Raw genomic sequence first — 15,288 nt, 5'->3', positions numbered from 1 at the left:
CGGGTGTTCAACCAGAGTTGGAGCGGAGGATGGAGAGGCTTGGCTGGTGTCCCGGGCAGCCAAAGGGGGGCTCACAGCGCCATCTGGTGACCACACACTGTTCTGTGGTGGGAAGCAATCCTGGAGTGGACAGTGCAGAGACCAGCGGTGGTGAACGGAGCAGTCAGATGTAGTTTCTCCTCAACAACTGCACCATGGTCAGAGGTCTGAGACGTCCTTAGGTTGTTGGTCAACAATCCCTCTGGCCAGTGGCGTGTGGTCAGGAGAGGCAGTGCCTCCCCTCACATCAGGAAAAAGGAAAGAAAAGAAAAAGTACATCAAATAATTCTGAATATTTTCTACTGATTTGTGTTAAAGATGCATTTTCAGTCTGACTCTACGTGTCTGATAAATTATTAAGTAGTGATGATCAGATCCGGGGCAGAACTCCCGGTGAGGCAGTGGAGAGCCGGGCCTCATATCTGACTGGTCCAAGACAAGCTGGGTCACATGACGCTGGCTGTTCCTGCTCCTCAGCTGATCACCAGCAGGAACAAGCTGGGTCACATGACGCTGGCTGTTCCTGCTCCTCAGCTGATCACCAACAGGAACATGCTGGGTCACATGACCCTGGATGTTCCTTCTCCTCAGCTGATCACCAACAGGAACTTTACAGGAACATCTGTGATACAGCCTGACTCTCTACAGTCTGATGTTCTAATGTGTGTGTGAGAGAACCGTTCCTGCTGATTGCAAAGAGCAGAGAAAAGTCAGCAGGTGAGGCAGGCAGTACTCTGCCTCACCACAAGGGGGCATACGTAAACTGACAGTTTCAAGTATGTGAGAACTAAACTTTTGGCCTGAGAGAATATTTGTTTTTCTGATAATTTAGATAGACAATCTTTATTAAAATTGACTATTCACCAGAATATGAAGTTTGAAAAACAGAAATGTGCTGTACACGTCTCTATTCTTTCATTTGTTTACAGTAAATATGAATTGCTGAGACACAAGAAGGATCCAACTCTATAATAGAACCGTTCTCTGTAGGACCAACATGTTCCTGTGTTTATGTTTGTAAGTGTCATTGAAGGAGGAATGCTGATGGGACATGAAGCATTAGTAGTTGATGGATGAACAGTGAACTAAGAATTCCTCTGTTCCTCCAGAGGAGCCAGAGCCTCACCAGCCAGGAGCCTCACCAGCCAGGAACCTCATAAGCCAGGAACCTCACCAGCCAGGAGCCTCACCAGCCAGGAACCTGACCAGCCAGAGCCTCACCAGCCAGGAGCCTCACCAGCCAGGAACCTCACCAGCCAGGAGCCTCACCAGCCAGGAACCTCATCAGCCAGGAGCCTCACCAGCCAGGAACCTGACCAGCCAGAGCCTCACCAGCCAGGAGCCTCACCAGCCAGGAGCCTCACCAGCCAGGAACCTCATCAGCCAGAAACTCATCAGCCAGGAACCTCACCAGCCAGGAACCTCACCAGCCAGGAGCCTCACCAGCCAGGAGCCTCACCAGCCAGAGCCTCACCAGCCAGCAACCTCACTAGCCCGAGCCTCACCGCACGCCACTGCCAGGACCAGAGCTGCTCATGCACTTCCATGCAGAACTCCTTGAACCTTGGTCTGACCCTCCCCCTCCTTGCTGCTCAGGATCCCTGTGAACCAATCAGCAGCGAGCTGCAGGCAGGATCATGGATGTTTTCCAGCACAGACGACTCACATTTACCGTTTGTTTTACAAAATAAACAAAATGAAATACATCAAACATTCAAATAAACCTTTACAAACTTCTTAACAAACCAATATAATAGGTATTCTAATCACTTTTTAATATGCTTTTAAGAATTTATCCTACCTATCCTTGGGCATATATTTATAGACCATTTTCCTTGGTCTACAATTCTACCGTCATAGCTCCTGACCAAGTCTCTGATCTTCATGTAATGGTGCTGATGTTAAAGTGAAGATGTTTTAAAGATGATCTTAGTGTCCTCGGGAGTCTCAGTGGGTGTCGTCTCGGTGGTTGTAGTCTTGGTGGGTGTAGTCTTGGTGGGTGTCCTCTCAGTGGTTGTCGTCTCGGTGGGTGTAGTCTCGGTGGGTGTCGTCTCGGTGGTTGTAGTCTCGGTGGGTGTAGTCTCGTGGTTGTCGTCTCGGTGGGTGTCGTCTCGGTGGTTGTAGTCTCGGTGGGTGTAGTCTCGTGGGTGTCCTCTCGGTGGGTGTCGTCTCGGTGGGTGTCGTCTCGGTGGGTGTCGTCTCGGTGGGTGTAGTCTCGGTGGGTCTCGTCTCGGTGGGTGTCGCTCAGCAGCCTGCAGGACAGATAAACTCAGATATCACTTCACTGTTCATCAGCAGGGTTCCTCTGGACAGTGTCGTGTCTCTTTATAACCAGTTATTCAACAGTTTTTTGCAGATAAACAGTTTTATGAACATTATTTCTTTCACTCGTGTCTAAACCTTTAGAAATCCAGATTCTGGGGCAGTATTTTCTCTTTGTCAGTGATGTTATCCAGAGAAAGGTGAGAACAGTCATGGATTATTGTGTATCAATCGTCCTTCCTGGTTCAATATAATACTAATAATATTGGATATACCTACTTTTAACCTTGCTGACAATACAGATATAAGTATTTTAGAATCTGTATTCAGGAATGTAATAGGTCTTTGTTTGCTCATTAGTCACTTGTCTTTTCTTATTTGGGTGTTAATTTCATTCTGCCTTGTTTCTGCCACAGACCAGGACGGACTGGAGGACGGACTGGAAGACGGACTGGAGGACGGACTGGAAGACAGACTGGAAGACCAGAGATGAGTTCAAAAGACTTTATTAAGAAGTCTCAAAGGAGCAGCAAAGGTTTGTGGGACAGGAAAGACCAGGAGGATTCAGAGACACTGGACGTCCCACACCAAGTACCAAGATGATCTGGCACCTACAGACTGGGAGGGAAGGGGTTAATGTACACCAGGAGATGAGACGCGTTGAGCTGATGACGTCAGAAGGAGAGTAATGGAAATGTGAGGGGACACCACACACACACACACACACACACACACACACACACACACACACACACACACACACACACACACACACACACACACACACACACACACACACACACACACACACACACACACACACACACGAAGCAGAAGCAGAAGCAGATTGTGCATTTCTCAGCTATTTTAATAAGTTGAAAAAATAATGTGACGACATTATAAACACAAATAAGATTCAACACAATAGATTTTTTTTTTGTAATTAATTTCATAGTAAATGCTACTTCTCTTGTGGTGTGGGACTGCTAAAAGTTACTCCAGGATTATCTGCAGGAGAATAATCTGTTAGAGGACCTTCAGTCCAGCTTCAGAATGAACCACAGTACAGAGACTGCACTGCTAAAAGTTACTAATGACCTTCTAATGGCCTCAGATAGAGCTCTTCTATCTGCTTTACTTCTTCTGGACCTTAGTGCCGCATTTGACTCTGTCCATCATAATATACTCTTAAGGAGATTAGAAGATGCCGTCGGCATTAAAAACTTCGCCTTAAACTGGTTTAAATCATATTTATCTGACCGGTTTCAATTTGTTCATGTAAATAACAAATCTTCAATACATGAACGGGTCCTGTGTGGAGTACCACAAGGCTCCGTCCTCGGACCGATATTGTTTAATCTCTATATGTTACCACTCGGAAATATTATTAGGAAACACAACATTAACTTTCATTGTTATGCAGATGATACTCAGCTATATTTATCAGTTAAAGCCAATCAGGCCGACCAACTTGTTAAACTAGAGTCCTGCCTCAGGGACGTTAAGTCCTGGATGTCTATCAACTTCTTAATGCTCAACACATCCAAGACTGAGGTTCTAATCCCAGGTCCTAAAAAGCTCAGGGATTACTTTTCAGATAGTCTGATTACCTTAGATAATATTACCTTAACCTCTAACAGTGATATTAGGAACCTGGGTGTTATTATTGATCAGGATCTGTCCTTTATGTCCCATGTTAAACATGTCTCCAGGACAGCCTTCTTCCATCTAAGGAATATTGCAAAAATGAGAAACTTCTTGTCCTTCAAAGATGCAGAAAAAATGCTTCCTGCCTTTGTGACTTCAAGATGAGATGATAGTAACTCCCTAATGTCAGGCTGTCCAAACTCCTCTGTTAGGATCTTCCAGCTAGTGCAGAACGCTGCTGCAGGTTTACTAACCAGAACTGGAAGAAGAGAGCACATCTCCCCAGTCTTAGCATCCTTACACTGGCTTCACATCAAATCTAGAATAGAATTCAACAACCTTCTGATCATATATAAAACTCTTCATCACCAGGCTCCGTCCTATATGGAGAAACTTCTAGAAGTGTCTCACCCTCCACGAGCCCTTGGCTCTGAGGATGCAGGACTGTTGGTAATCCCTAAAGTCCTTCAAAGTAAAAGAGGAGGCAGGGGTTTCAGCCATATGGCTCCTTTACTCTGGAATCAACTAGCAGCCTCGGTCCGAAGGGCCCACACCATTAGTTTATTTAAGAGGAGACTAAAAACCTTCCTCTTTGATAAAGCTTCTCATTAGGAATAAAATAGGAGCACTAAGTTGAGCTGCTCTAGGCCTAGACTGCTGAGGGGATTTCCTCTCTCCCGTTAAAGGGAGGAACTCTACATTTGGAGCTTCTGTTTCTTGTCTTTCTTTCTTTCTCTCTGTGTAACAACATTACTGGAGCCACCAGATACTGCCGCCGTCTGTTTTTCTCCCTGACAGGAGGGGAGCAGGATCCAGGGGATCAGACCCAAGACTCCCAGAGTGGAGTTACCACGGTCCTACTACCCGACCCCACCACAGCACCGGGACCCCACCGCAACGGCACGGCCCTTAAACTCCAGACTGAGATTGGTTCATCATCAGACCAACGCTCATCATAGACTTTTCTTAGTATTTGTACTTCTCTGGCCTGTCTGCCACTCTCTCTCCCCCTCTTCTATTCCTCTCTCTCCCTGTCCTATCCCATGTACTTCTCCCCCCAACCGGTCAAGGCGGATGGCCCCCCTTCCAGAGTCTAGGGTCCGCCCCACGCTTTCTTCCTGAAGAGGGACTTCTTATGAACTGTTCTTCCTGAGAGGGAGTTTTCCCTGGTTTCCACTGTTGCTTGTTACACCTGCTGCTCTGGAAGGTTTAGTTGGGTTCTGTTGTTCTCGATCATTGTAAGAGGCTCTGAGATGTTTGTTGATGTGATTTAGCGCTTTACAAATAAAACTGAATTGAACTGAATGTGTACAATCACATACTTAAACCAATATCCATAGAGTCTGTATATGCACACATACAAATATATATATATATATATATATATATATATATATATATATATATATATTTATACAGCCTATGATGATAATATAAATAAATGATACCTTGTGAAAATATATTCAGAGAAAATAGATTATCTATATTTACGAAAGCAAGGAAGTCCTGCTGGGTTTTGCTGCCCCTCCAGGTGATGGTCCTCCAGGTGATGGTCCTCCAGGTGATGATCCTCCAGGTGATGGTCCTCCAGGTGATGATCCTCCAGATGATGGTCTTCCGGGTGATAGAACTGATAAAGGATAAGAAACGATGGACGTTCCACCAAACATCCACTGAGGATAAAGAAAGTGATGAGGAATGTTTGACAGTCGTTCGAGGGTTAAAAAGTAGTGAAGCCAGTTGTGTGAATTTTGTTCCGACGTTGAAGGAGGAGAAGAAAGGATGGAGGTTCAAATGTTGGTCTGACAGTCAGAGGAACAGGAATGTGACACAAACAGGAGTTTTCTGCCTGAAGCAGCAGCTGCTGGTTCAACCTGTTTCTCTACCACGACCCTGGAGTCTGCTGACTGCTGCCCTGCTCCCTGGAACCTGGGCAGCATCTGGAACACCTGGGGAACACCTGTGGAACACCTGTGGAACACCTTGGAAACACCTGTGGAAGACTTGGGAAACCTGGAACCTGTGGAACACATGGGAAACTTGGGAAACCTGCAAAACCTGGGACATCTGGAACCTGTGAAACATCTGGAACACCCAGGACACCTGAAACCTGTGGAACACAAGGGAAACTTGGAACACCTGGGGAACACCTGTGGAACACCAGGGGATTACCTGGGGAACACCTGGGACATCTGGAACCTCTGAAACATCTGGAACACCTGGAACCCCTGGGAAACCTGAAACCTGTGGAACACATGGGAAACCTGCAAAACCTGGGACATCTGGAACCTGTGAAACATCTGGAACACCTGTGGAACACCTGTGGAACACCTGTGGAACACCTGTGGAACACCTGTGGAACCCCTGGGAAACCTGGAACCCATGGAACATCTGGAACACCTGGGAAACCTGAAACCTGTGGAACACATGGGCAACTTGGCACACCCGGAACACCTGGGAAACCTGGGACATCTGTAACACCAGGGACATGTGGAACATATGGAACCTAAAGACCATCTGGAACATCTAGAACACATATGTCAAACTCAAGGCCCGCGGGCCAGATGTGGCCCACCACATCATTTTATGTGGCCTGCTCACACTTAAAGGTCTGATTGTCTTAAATTAAAAACTGTTCCCAATAGTGCACAAGTGTTGGTCTATGGAGAACATGTGAGCGCAGGTTCTAACATTCTATAAAATATCTTAATTACATGTGCTTTTGTTGACACGGAAGTAGTTCTGTACTTAATATGCATATCCAGATTAAGATGTTCCGTGCCCCGACCCGACGGCGGACCCCCCCAGCGATGAACTGTACAGGGTTCATATCATTTCTTCACGTAGTGAGGCTTGTGTCTTCCAGCTCACCACTTCTTTGTAACACTGCAGTGACCATAAACTACATTTCCCACAATGCATAGCGATTGTATTACTTTCAGAATACTAAAGATGTAAATCTGCAGTTTTGCTACAATCTGGCACATTTACAGTTTCTGTACAACGTGTACATGATTGTTCATTAGTGTGTGTTGTCCAGATCAAACGAATAAATAAATAAATATTATATTACCCGTGAAGATTGCAGTAAATAAACATCAATGCAATTTTCAACAAGTAGAACTGAGAAATATAAACAATCCAAAATGTCCAGGAAGAGAAAACCTGATGCAGATGAAAGGATGTTTGATGTTCGATGGGAGGAGAAGACATGTTTGTCTTTAGTGTTCTGAGACGGTTTCAAAGAGTAAAATATAAGTTCACATCTTGATACTAAGTACAGAGGGAAGTATGACAGAGTTACATTGAACAGAGCAACGAGCAAACATATATTTTATATCTATGCAAATACATATGTAATATTTGTAATATGAGTAAGTAATAAAGTCGGAGTTATTTAAAATTGAGGAGTAGTTACATTTATTTTACATTATATTTGTTTACATTTAGTTACATTTATACTATCTTAGTTACATTTAGTTATATTTATACTGTTTTATAGTTACATTTGGCTCTTTGAGGGCAGCCATGATGCTGACGTGGTCCTCAGTGGAAATGAGTTTGACACCCCTGATGTAGAACATCTGGTACACCTGGAACAACTGGAACCTTTAGAACCTCTGGAACATCTTGAATATCTGGAACATCTGGAACATCTGGAACATCTGGAACCTGCGTCAGGAAACAAGCAGCACTGTTGCTTCCCCCGTGATGCTCAACATGTGGAACATCTGGACAAAACATCTGGACTGTAGAGTCCAGAGCAACAAGAAACGCTGTCCAGGTGAGCCTGTTTCAGATCCTCTATTGACCCTGTTTCAGACCCTTTGGTAACCCTGTTTCAGACCCTCTTGTTACTCTGTTTCAGCTCCTCTTTGATTCTGTTTCAGACCCTCTAATGACCCTGTTTCAGATCGTCTAATGACCCTTTTTCAGACCCTTTAATGATTCTGTTTCAGACCCTCTTTGATTCTGTTTCAGATCGTCTAATGACCCTGTTTCAGACCCTTTAATGATTTGTTTTCAAACTCTCTGGTGACCCTGTTTCAAATGCTCTAATGACCCTGTTTCAGACCCTCTAATGACCCTGTTTCAGACTCTCTGGTGACCCCGTTTCAAACGCTCTAATGACCCTGTTTCAAACGCTCTAATGACCCTGTTTCAGACCCTCTAATGACCCTGTTTCAGACTCTCTGGTGACCCTGTTTCAAACGCTCTAATGACCCTGTTTCAGACCCTTGAAAACCATGTTTTGGACCCTCTAATGACCCTGTTTCAGACCCTCTGGTGACCCAGTTTCAAACCCTCCAATGACCCTGTTTTAGACACTCTAATAACCCTGTGGGAGACCCTCTAATGACCCTGTTTCAGACCCCTGGTGAACCTGCTTCTGACCCTCTAATGACCCAGTTTTAAACCTTCTAATGGCCCTGTTTCATATCCTCTAATGACCCTGTTTCGGACGCTCTAATAACCCTGTTTCAGACCCCCTGGTGACTCTGTTTCAAACCATCTAGTGACCCTGTTTTAGACCCTCTAATGAACCTGTTTCAGACCATGTAATAACCCTGTTTCAGACCCTGTTTCAGATCCTCTAATGACCCTGTTTCAGACCCTCTGATGACCCTGTTTCAGACACGCTGGTGACTTTGTGTCAGACCCTCTGGTGTCCCCGGTTCAGATCCTCTAATAACCCTGTTTCAGACCATCTGGTGACCCTGTTTCAGACCCTCTTATTACCCTCTTTGAGATCCTCTAATGACCCGGTTTTAGACCCCTGAGTACCCTGTTTCAGGCCCTATGGTGACCCTGTTTCAGATCCTCTAATGACCCTGTTTCAGACCCTCTGGTGACCCTGTTTCAGACCCTCTATTTACTATGTTTCAGACCCTCTAATTACCCTGTTTCAGCCTCTATGGTGACCCTGTTTCAGTCCCCTATTTTCCCTGTTTCAGACACTCTAATGACCCTGTTTCAGACCCTCTGGTGACCCTGTTTTAGACCCTCTATTTACTCTGTTTCAGACCCTCTAATTACCCTGTTTCAGCCTCTATGGTGACCCTGTTTCAGTCCCCTATTTTTCCTGTTTCAGACACTCTAATGACCCTGTTTCAGACCCTCTGGTGACCCTGTTTCAGACTCTCTGGTGACTCTGTTTCAGATCCTGTAATGACCCTGTTTCAGACCCTCTGGTGACTCTGTTTCAGATCCTGTAATGACCCTGTTTCAGACCCTCTGGTGACCCTGTTTCAGACCCTCTGGTGACCCTGTTTCAGATCCTGTAATGACCCTGTTTCAGACCCTCTGGTGACCTTGTTTCAGACTCTCTGGTGACTCTGTTTCAGACCCTGTAATGACCCTGTTTCAGACCCTCTGGTGACCCTGTTTGTCCCAGCATTTGATCAGTCAAGTAACTGAGGAATCCCAGTAACTAGTAACTAGTCATTGTTGGCGTTTGAGTGACTTGTTGTTGCAGAGCTAATGGCCAATGGCATGAACACCCAGCGAGTGGCTCGTTGTCATGGTTACACCAGTTCTTCTATCACCCAGATTCCTAGATGTCGTTAAGCAGCCTGCTGCGCTCTCATTGGCCGGCTCCACCACAACCCGCCGCTATAAAGCTGAACACAGCAACATTCTCTAAACGCCTGGATTCTCCACAGAACACTTCTCATCACCTCATCAGCATGTTTCATACCTGGCAGGTGAGTCTGGAGCTTCACCTCCTCTCCTCACCTGGCAGGTGAGTCTGGAGCTTCACCTCCTCTCCTCACCTGGCAGTCCACTGCATCCTCACATATCAGTCATGTCACTGGAGATAAACATTGTTTGGTATTTTTCTGGCAGTTTGAAGTAACTTCTTCAACAAACAGGACCGGAAACCGAGCTGGAACCTGTAATGAACTCAAAGGGTCTGATTCCAGCTTTTCTCTGAGAACCATCCTTGAACCAGGAGCCTCACGAGCAACCTTCAACTGGACTGGACTGGACTGGACTGGACTGGACTGGACTGGACTGGACTGGACTGGACCGGACTAGACTAGACTAGACTAGACTAGACTAGACTAGACTGGACTGGACTGGACTGGACTGGACTGTTTTGTGTGGGTTAATGCTCCGTGGTGTTGAGAATTCCAGTCGCTGTGAAAGAGCTTCAAAAGAAATGACAAACTTGTCAAAAAAAATAGTTTGTTAGTTGAGCAAATATGAGGTAGAATTCTACAGTAAAACCTGGAAGAATGTGAGGAGCTGGCATTCCCCCGAGGGCCGGCCTGAGGCGCCACGGCATCCATAGATCATGATGGGCCCGCTGCCATTCCTCATTTTTACTTTGCTTTATGCAAATCTTACAGGTCGTCGTCAAGTTGTGAAATATCACAGCATTTTTTAACAGACACATTCCTGTTCAGCTTTATGGCAGGATGTTCAGCTGTAACAGGATGTTCAGCTGTAACAGGACGTTCAGCTGTAACAGGATGTTCAGCTGTAACAGGACGTTCAGCTGTAACAGGATGTTCAGCTGTAACAGGACGTTCAGCTGTAACAGGATGTTCAGTTGTAAGAGGATGTTCAGTTGTAAGAGGACGTTCAGTTGTAACATGATGTTCAGCTGTAACAGGATGTTCAGCTGTAACAGGACGTTCAGCTGTAAGAGGACGTTCAGTTGTAACAGGATGTTCAGTTGTAAGAGGACATTCAGTTGTAACAGGACGTTCAGTTGTAAGAGGACGTTCAGTTGTAAGAGGATGTTCAGTTGTAACATGATGTTCAGCTGTAACATGATGTTCAGCTGTAACAGGACATTCATTTGGAACAGGATGTTCAGTTGTAAGAGGACGTTCAGTTGTAACATGATGTTCAGCTGTAACAGGATGTTCAGTTGTAAGAGGACGTTCAGGTGTAAGAGGACATTCAGTTGTAAGAGGACGTTCAGTTGTAACATGATGTTCAGCTGTAACATGATGTTCAGCTGTAACATGATGTTCAGCTGTAACAGGACGTTCAGCTGAAACAGGACATTCAGCTGTAACAGGATGTTCAGCTGTAACAGGACGTTCAGGTGTAACAGGACGTTCAGGTGTAAGAGGACGTTCAGCTGTAACAGGACGTTCAGCTGTAACAGGACGTTCAGTTGTAACAGGATGTTCAGCTGAAACAGGATGTTCAGGTGTAACAGGACGTTCAGCTGTAACAGGACGTTCAGCTGTAACAGGATGTTCAGTTGTAACAGGACGTTCAGCTGTAACAGGACGTTCAGCTGTAACAGGATGTTCAGATGTAAGACGACATTCAGGTGTAAGAGGACGTTCAGCTGTAACAGGACATTCAGGTGTAAGAGGACGTTCAGGTGTAAGAGGACGTTCAGTTGTAACAGGACGTTCAGTTGTAAGAGGATGTTCAGTTGTAAGAGGACGTTCATTTGTAACATGATGTTCAGCTGTAACATGATGTTCAGCTGTAACAGGACGTTCAGCTGTAACAGGATATTCAGCTGTAAAGGATGTTCAGTTGTAACAGGACGTTCAGCTGTAACAGGACGTTCAGGTGAAACAGGACGTTCAGGTGTAACAGGACGTTCAGCCGTAACAGGATGTCCAGTTGTAACAGGACGTTCAGCTGTAACAGGATGTTCAGCTGTTACAGGACGTTCAGCTGTAACAGGACGTTCAGGTGAAACAGGACGTTCAGGTGTAACAGGACGTTCAGCCGTAACAGGATGTCCAGTTGTAACAGGACGTTCAGCCGTAACAGGACGTTCAGCTGTAACAGGACGTTCAGGTGAAACAGGACGTTCAGGTGTAACAGGACGTTCAGTCGTAACAGGATGTCCAGTTGTAACAGGACGTTCAGCCGTAACAGGATGTCCAGTTGTAAGAGGACGTTCAGCCGTAACAGGATGTCCAGTTGTAACAGGACGTTCAGCTGTAACAGGATGTCCAGTTGTAACAGGACGTTCAGCTGTAACAGGACGTTCAGGTGAAACAGGACGTTCAGGTGTAACAGGACGTTCAGCCGTAACAGGATGTCCAGTTGTAACAGGACGTTCAGCTCTAACAGGAAATTCAGCTGTAACAGGACGTTCAGCTGTAACAGGACGTTCAGGTGTGAGAGGACGTTCAGGTATAAAAGGACGTTCAGTTGTAACAGGACGTTCAGCTGTAAGAGGACGTTCAGTTGTAACAGGACGTTCAGCTGTAAGAGGACATTCAGGTGTAAGAGGACGTTCAGTTGTAACAGGACGTTCAGCTGTAAGAGGACGTTCAGTTGTAACAGGACGTTCAGCTGTAACAGGACGTTCAGGTGAAACAGGACGTTCAGGTGTAACAGGACGTTCAGCCGTAACAGGATGTCCAGTTGTAACAGGACGTTCAGCTCTAACAGGAAATTCAGCTGTAACAGGACGTTCAGCTGTAACAGGACGTTCAGGTGTGAGAGGACGTTCAGTTGTAACAGGACGTTCAGCTGTAAGAGGACGTTCAGTTGTAACAGGACGTTCAGCTGTAACAGGACGTTCAGTTGTAACAGGACGTTCAGCTGTAAGAGGACGTTCAGTTGTAACAGGATGTTCAGCTGTAACAGGACGTTCAGGTGTAAGAGGACATTCAGCTGTAAGAGGACGTTCAGTTGTAACAGGACGTTCAGCTGTAACAGGACGTTCAGGTGTAAGAGGACGTTCAGGTGTAAGACGACGTTCAGTTGTAACAGGACGTTCAGTTGTAAGAGGATGTTCAGTTGTAAGAGGACGTTCAGTTGTAACATGATGTTCAGCTGTAACAGGACGTTCAGGTGTAACAGGACATTCAGCTGTAACAGGACGTTCAGCTGTAACAGGATGTTCAGTTGTAACAGGACGTTCAGCTGTAACATGATGTTCAGTTGTAACAGGACGTTCAGCTGTAACAGGATGTTCAGCTGTAACAGGACGTTCAGCTGTAACAGGAAATTCAGCTGTAACAGGACGTTCAGGTGTGAGAGGACGTTCAGGTATAAGAGGACGTTCAGTTGTAACAGGACGTTCAGGTGTAACAGGACGTTCAGGTGTAAGAGGACGTTCAGCTGTAACAGGACGTTCAGGTGTAAGAGGACGTTCAGGTGTAAGAGGATGTTCAGCTGTAACAGGACGTTCAGGTGTAAGAGGACGTTCAGGTGTAAGAGGACGTTCAGTTGTAACAGGACGTTCAGTTGTAAGAGGATGTTCAGTTGTAAGAGGACGTTCAGTTGTAACATGATGTTCAGCTGTAACAGGATGTTCAGTTGTAAGATGATGTTCAGCTGTAACAGGACATTCATTTGTAACAGGACGTTCAGTTGTAAGAGGACGTTCAGTTGCAAGAGGATGTTCAGTTGTAACATGATGTTCAGCTGTAACAGGATGTGCAGGTGTAACAGGACGTTCAGGTGTAACAGGACGTTCAGCTGTAACAGGACATTCAGGTGTAACAGGACGTTCAGCTGTGTGACGTGCGAACACTGACTTCGTGTGTCTATACGTTTCATCACTTCATGTTTCACTTCATCAATTTTCATCACTTCACGTTTCACCACGTCATCCTTCCTGTTAAACACAGAGTGTGTGTTCCAGTTGCTACTGGTCGTCATGACGACGGCGCTGGTCGACAGTAAAACGAGTTTCCATCCTGAAGACTGTCAAGACGTCTACGACCACTACAAGAACAGACCCAGCGGAGTGTACACCGTCTACCCCATCAACATCTGGAGTCCTGTCAAGGTACAACTCCACTCTCCTCAGCTACACCCTCCTCCGTCTCAACCTCAGCTCCACCCTCCGCAGCTCCACTCTCTTCCACCCTCCTTAGCGACACTGTCAGCTCCACCCTCCTCAGCTTCACACCCTTCCACCTCACCCTCAGCTACACCCTCATCAACCCTCCTCAGCTACACCTTCCTCTGCCTCAACCTCAGCTCCACCCTCGTCAGCCTCACCTTCAGCTCCTTCCAATATTTGTTATTTTTATGTCTGTTCTCACCTCACCTCACCTCACCATTCCTCACCTCACTGTTCCTCACCTCACCCCAACTAACCCCGACTCATCTTTCCTCACCTTTCCTCAGCCCGCCTCACTTTACCTCACCATATCTCACTTTTCATCACATCACCCCACCTCCTCTTACCTAACTCACCTCACCCCACCTCACCATTCCTCACCTCATCTCATCCTGTCTCTTTGTAGGTGTACTGTGACATGAAGACAGATGGAGCTCACTGGATGGTGAGAGTGTGTGAGTGTGTGTGTGTGTGTGTGTGTGTGTGTGTGTGTGTGTGTGTGTGTGTGTGTGTGTGTGTGTGTGTGTGTGTGTGTGTGTGTGTGTGTGTGTGTGTGTGTGTGCGTGCGCGCGCGTGTTTCATTTCATCACTGTGTGTGTGTGTGTGTGTTTCATTTCATCACTGTGTGTGTGTGTGTGTGTGTGTGTGCGTGCGTGCGTGCGTGTGTGCGTGCGTGCGTGTTTCATTTCTTCACTGTGTGTTTGTGTGTGTGTGTGTGTGTGTGTGTGTGTGTGTGTGTGTGTGTGTGTGTGTGTGTGTGTGTGTGTGCAGGTCATCCAGAGGAGGATGGACGGGTCAGTAAACTTCTACAGACCCTGGGATCAATACAGACGAGGCTTTGGGAATGCTGAAGGAGAATATTGGATTGGTGAGGAACTGTACGGCTACAGGACTGCAACTGTAACTGGAAAAGACTAACTGTAACTGCAGCAGACAGTAACTGTAACTATAATGGACTGTAACCGAAAAAGACTAACTCTAAATGACTAACTGTAACTGTGAGAGACTGTCAGGGTCAGGGTCAGGCTTCAGGGTCAGGCTTCAGGGCCAGGGTCAGGGTTTAGGGCCAGGGTCAGGGTCAGGGTCAGGGTCAGAGTCAGAGTCAGAGTCAGAGTCAGAGTCAGAGTCAGGGTCAGGGTCAGGGTCAGGGTCAGGGTCAGGGTCAGAGTCAGAGTCAGAGTCAGAGTCAGAGTCAGAGTCAGAGTCAGAGTCAGAGTCAGAGTCAGGGTCAGGGTCAGGGTCAGGGTCAGGGTCAGAGTCAGAGTCAGGGTCAGGGTCAGGGTCAGAGTCAGAGTCAGGGTTTAGGGTCAGAGTCAGAGTCAGGGTTTAGGGTCAGAGTTTAGGGTCAGGCTCAGGGTTGGGGGTCAGGGTCAGGCTCAGGCTCAGGCTCAGGGTTTGGGGTCAGAGTCAGGGTTTAGGGTCAGGGTTTGGGGTCAGAGTCATTGTTTTGGGTCAGAGTTCTGGCGTGTCCCTCAGAATGTTTTGTGAGGACATGAACAAGTGAGACATGTGAATGACCGTGTGCACAGGCCTGGACAACCTCCACACCCTGA

Source organism: Lipophrys pholis (assembly GCF_963383615.2).
Source record: "Lipophrys pholis genome assembly, chromosome: 1".
NCBI classification, from domain to species: Eukaryota; Metazoa; Chordata; class Actinopteri; order Blenniiformes; family Blenniidae; genus Lipophrys; species Lipophrys pholis.
The sequence above is the reverse complement of the archived record's forward strand: the minus strand, read 5'-3'. Positions refer to the sequence as shown.